Genomic DNA, 6,000 nt, shown 5'->3' with positions numbered 1-6,000 from the left:
ATTGTGCCCATGGGCTGGCCACTGTGCCAGGGTAAATGCACACGGTCAGTGATGTCCCTGCTCTTGCTGGGCAGCACAGGAGGGGCAGGTGAGGATGAGGATGGGGGGCTGCAGCAGCAGCTCACCTCAGCCAGTGCTGGGAGAGCACCCCAGGATTTTGGGCAGGGGCAGAAGCTGCATTTGGGGCTCGGTGCTGTCCAGAGGGAATTGTGTTGGGGGCTCAGGATGAGCATCCAGGGGGAGATAACTCTGCAGTGGCTGTGGCAGGAAAGCAAACCTGGGTTTTTATGGACATCTTTTATGGAAAATCCTTTCCTTAGGATTTTTCCTCCTGAGAAGCTGAGAGACCTCAGGAACAAAATGTAAACAATGATTATCTGCTGCTGTGGAATGCAACAGGTGCAGCTGTGATTGGTCTCATGTGGTTGTTTCTAATTAATGGCCAATCACAGTCAGCTGGCTCAGACTCTCTGTCGAAGACACAAGCCTTATCATTCTTTCCTGTTCTATTCTTAGCCAGCCTTCTGATGAAATCCTTTCTTCTATTCTTTTAGTATAGTTTTAATGTAATATATATCATAAAATAATAAATCAGCCTTCTGAAACATGGAGTCAGATCCTCATCTCTCAACCTGGGACCCCTGTGAACACCCCCAAACCTGGGTCAGCTTAACCTCAGCTGGGAAAGGGAGGGGATCCAGCATGGATGGGGATGCCCTGCTGGAGAGCAAAAGGAATTAAACAGGGCCAAAATGAAGTGCTTAGAGAGCTCTTTCATCCAGAACAAAGGAATTTCTAGGGCTCTGATTTGGTTTAAATTCACATTAAAGCCCCCCCAAGGGGAACTTCTGGTTCTACCTATAGGATCTGGATTGAGTTACAGCCTCTGAGGTTCAAGCCCTGAGTGCTGAAGCACATCTGGCTGCTTTGCCCTGCAGGAACCTGCCAGGATTTACCTTTCCTTTGGGAGGAGGCCTGCAATAAGCTGGCAGTAAGGGGGTTTTCCCTAGAAAACAAACCTTCTTGCCCCAAAATACCCACCCAGCTGCACCAGAGGCCTCAGACGTGGCCCCTCTTCAGGGCAGCCTTGTCCTGTGTAGCAAAGGCCAAACCCTGCAAGCTCTAAAGTTGCCTTCAAAGTGCTTAATTCACTTTTTGACCATTTAAAAGTCCCAGCTCCTGAAATCATGTGATTGCAAGGAGAAGACATTGCTGAGGAAAGCACAGGATTTGGGTAAGCACTGAGAAAACAAAAACCACCAGCGAGGAGCCTCCTCCTGTTTTCTTCAGAAAAATCCCCTCCTGACTGGGACAAACACAGTGGGGCTGCCTTGGAGGCCCTGCTGGCAGCAGCCAGGGCAGGGAGGGAAGTGAAAAAGCTTTGCATTTGTGTAAGGCTGCAAAATGGGGTTGCCAAACAGGATACGGGCTGGGAAACCAGCTGGGCAAGGAGGCTGCGGCTGCCCGGGTGCACCAGTTGCTGATAATTGTATTTACTTTAAAAGGAGTTGATCTTTTTGGTGGCTCGTTGCTTGTTTAGGCTCTGCTCTGAGCACTCTGCTGCTGTGGGAGCTTTGGTGCACTGAGACTTTTGATATTCAGTTTTGCTGAAATGAATGCTGCTGGTTGAAGTTTGCACCCCAGGGTTCTGGCTGGAGCTGGGGAAGGACGTGACAGGGCAGAAAACACAGAATTATGGAATCATTCAGGCTGGAAAAGACCTTTAAGATCATCAAGTCCAACTGTGAGCCCAGCACCACCACTGCTCACCACTGAGCCTGCAGAGCAGATTCTCACATTTCTGTGGGCACTGCCAGGGATGGGTGACTCCATCAGCTCCTGGGGCAGCCTGTGCCAGTGCTTTACAAGCTTTTAAATGAATTTTTTTCCTTAATATCCAACTTCAATTGTGACAGTGTTCGCAGGGGTCTTGGGGTCTTAGGATGAGGGAAGAGATGAGGATCTGACTCCATGTTTCAGAAGGCTTGATTTATTATTTTATTATATATATTACATTAAAACTATACTAAAAGAATAGAAGGAAAAGTTTCATCAGAAGGGTAGCTGAGAATAGAAAGGAAAGAATGATAACAAAGGTTTGTGTCTTGGGCTCTCTGTCTGAGCCAGCTGACTGTGATTGGCCATTAATTAGAAACAACCACATGAGACCAATCCCAGATGCACCTGTTGCATTCCACAGCAGCAGATAATCATTGTTTACATTTTGTTCCTGAGGCTTCTCAGGAGGAAAAATCCTGAGGAAAGGATTTTCCATAAAAGATGTCTGTGACACTCAATCTTCCCTGGTGCAGCTTTCCTCTCCTTCTGTCACTGGTCCTCTCCCTGAAGCCCAGAGCTGTGTGGGACAGAGCTCCTGCTCCAGTGTGAGGAGCTCCAGCTCGTGGTTTCTGTGTCAGAAGAGATGAGAAGGGAGTTCCCCCATGAGTCAGAGCCAGCTGGGGCCTCCTCTGCAGAGATCCCAGGGAAATGGGTCCCTTTGGCTGCCCTGGGGTGCCCTGGTCCCTCTGCCTGCTGCCCTGGGGCTTTGTGCCCAGCTTTGTGCCCAGCTTGTCCTGCTGGCCGTGGGTGATCCCGGGGGGGTTTGGGTGAAATTCAGCCCAGCTGCTCACCTGCCCAGTGGGTTTGCGTTCCTGTGCTGCCCTTCCTGCCCTGGCAATCAGCTCTTTGGCTGGAGATTGTCCCTGGCACTTTGGTTTCCTGGGATCAGGGATGTGCCACGTGCCCCCTGCTTTTCCCCCAGTTTATTTCCCTGCAGCCTGAAGTGAGCGTCACAGGATTACAGAGTAAATTCAGATGGGAGCCTGTCAGGGGGAAGCTGTTTGGGGTTTGTTCTGTCTGTGGGCTGCTCAGGGCAGCTCTGCTGAGCCCTTTCTGCTGCCTTGAAGCAGAAAAGCCTCACCCTTACAAATGTAACACACCCCTGAAGCTGAAAATAACCCCCAAAATGTTCAGCCTGGAGAAAAGGAGGCTCAGAGCCTTTTCCAACCTCACTGGTTCTGAGGTTCTGTGAAAATGATTTATAAGAGCTTTCTGCAAACAGCCCTAAAGCAGCTCTGTGCTGGAGGGAGCCTGGCCTGCTCTGGAGCTCACACAGACCTGAGGCTGCAGGGGAATCCCTGCAGGGAGCAGAGCTCCCAGTCCTGCCTGGGTGGGAGGGTTTCAGCTTTACAGGGTTGGTGCTGGGCGCTGCTTGGCTTGGGACTGTGGCTTTCCCAGGCATATTCAAGTATAACATAAATAATGATGTGTATATGCATATATATATGTATTTATAGATCATATATATGTGTATTTATATGCCATATATATATTTATAGATCATATATATGCATTTATATGTAATGTATATGTATTTGTCATATGTATATGTATTTATATACCATATATATGTATTTAAATGTCATATATATGTATTTATGGCATATATATGTGTACTTATATTCATATATATATATGTAATTATATGCCATACATATATATGTAATTATATGCAATATACATGTATTTATATGCCATATATATGTGGATTTAAATGTCATATATATATGTATTTATAGGTCATATATATGTATTTGTCATATGTATATGTATTTATGTGCCGTATATATGTATTTAAATGTCATATATGTATGGATTTATGTGTCATATATATGTTAACTTATATGCCTTATATGTCACATCTACATTTATTTATGTCATATATATGTGTACTTATATTCATATATATATGTAATTATATGTCATACATATATATGTAATTATATGCCATGTATATGTATTTATACGCCATATATATGCATTTAATGTCACATATATATGTATTTTTATATGTGTGCCCAGAAAAAGGTATGGCAGCACTATCTGAATGAAGGCAAAGCTTTGGGTGCAACTCTGAGGAGATTTGCTGTTGCCTAAATGTGTTTAATTGTACAGGAAAACTGTCAGTTCAGCAGTTTTGCAGGAAAGTGTAGAAGTGGCTGTGTACTGGGGACAGGGGGTGCCAGCACAGCCCTCGTGGCACTGGGTGGTCTCTGCTGGACCCCTCAGAGTGCCTCTGACCCACCTTGGCCACCCCCTGCCCCAGCCCATCCCATCCCCTCCCATCCCCATCCCATCCCCTCCCATCCCCTCCCATCCCATCCCACCCCATCCCATCCCATCCCACCCCATCCCATCCCATCCCATCCCATCCCCATCCCCATCCCCATCCCATCCCCATCCCCATCCCCATCCCATCCCATCCCATGGATCCCATCCCATCCCATCCCCATCCCCATCCCACCCCATCCCATCCCATCCCATCCCACCCCATCCCATCCCATCCCATCCCATCCCCATCGCCATCCCCATCCCATCCCCATCCCCATCCCCATCCCATCCCATCCCATGGATCCCATCCCATCCCATCCCATGGATCCCATCCCATCCCCATCCCCATCCCCATCCCATCCCATCCCATCCCATCCCATCCCATCCCATCCCATCCCATCCCATCCCATCCCATCCCATCCCCATCCCCATCCCCATCCCCATCCCATCCCACCCCATCCCCATCCCCATCCCCATCCCATCCCATCCCATCCCATCCCATCCCATCCCATCCCATCCCATCCCATCCCATCCCATCCCATCCCTGCTGGGGCACCACCGTCCCCCCCAGCCCCCGGGGTCCCCCACTGCAGGAATCCTCTCTCTCCCAGCGCTGTGCACACAGCACAATTCCCCCCCAGCCCCTCTAATCCCTTTATGGTGTTTGTGCCGGGCTCCTCCTGCCCACGCTGCTCTTTGCCTTCCCTCTAATCTCCCCCCCGAGCTGTTTGGCAGGACAAAAGCCAGCCCGGGTTGGTCACACCGATCCCGGGGAGGGAATGCTCTCTGCAGAGGCTCTGGGAGGTGCTGTGGGGGTTCAACAACCAGGGAGGGACTCCCTCAGTTCTGAGCAGCGTCCTGTACCCTGGAGGGTGGTTTAGAGTAAAACCCGAATTCTCCATCACAAAATCCCTGCTTTGTGCCAGGGATCTTCTTGGGCAAGTGTATGGAGGGATCTTATAGCCAAGGCCCAGCCCTCTGGGTCCAGCCTTCTGCTGCAGCACCAGGGGAAGGTGTAAAATTCACCCCAAGAAGTAAATTATTCCGTGTTTAACCCCTTTATGGTAAAACATACCGTGTTACTGAAGATTTTCAATCTGAGAAATTTCTTAATGATTTCTTACTATCCTATCAAAGCAAGAAATATCTCTGGTGCACTTTGGCAAGGCTGGAAAATGCTCAGGCTGACAAAGCTGTAAAGAAGGAAATGTAGGAAGTGACTCCCTTAAAGCATTAGGAGTGCTTTCTGGAGAAAATTGGAAAGCAGGATCTTTGCAAATTTGGTTTAAAAGCTACATATATGCAGTAGGTCTGCAAAATGCTATACAGGAGAGAAGGTTAGGGCTAAATCTAGTTTATTATAAGGCAAGGAGCAGAAAGGATTTTAAGCACCCCTGAGGAAAGGTTCTTTTCAGTTTGATAAATGCAGTGTAAGTATCTCTCAAAGTCAGAGAGATAAAAACTGGAAGAAGAATTTAGGGCTTGGCCAGGTCTCCCTAGGCTGGGTCTCCAGACTGATCCAAGACAAGACCCTGGAAGAGGAGCAGCCCTGCTGCATCCCTGTGGGCACGGGGTGACATCCCAGGTGGCACGGGGTGACATCCCAGGTGGCACCAGGGGTGATGCTTGGTCCGGGCTGGAGCAGCACAGCAGAATTTGCAGCTCCTCTCCCTGCTGTGCTCCATGTGGGGAAACCCCTCTGCTGCAGCTCTGACCGGGCTTCACAAAGTCCTCGGGAGGTTTAATCTATGACCTTTTCCTTCTCCAAGGACACTCCTGCTCCCTTTCCTGCCCGGGCTCCGACCTCGGGCCAGTGGCAGGTTCTGGGAGCTGCTGGTGGTTAATATTTACTGTACCTGGCGAGGAGGGGAGCAGGCAGGAGCCCGCTGA

Source organism: Ammospiza caudacuta, chromosome 21 (assembly GCF_027887145.1).
Source record: "Ammospiza caudacuta isolate bAmmCau1 chromosome 21, bAmmCau1.pri, whole genome shotgun sequence".
NCBI classification, from domain to species: Eukaryota; Metazoa; Chordata; class Aves; order Passeriformes; family Passerellidae; genus Ammospiza; species Ammospiza caudacuta.
The sequence above is the reverse complement of the archived record's forward strand: the minus strand, read 5'-3'. Positions refer to the sequence as shown.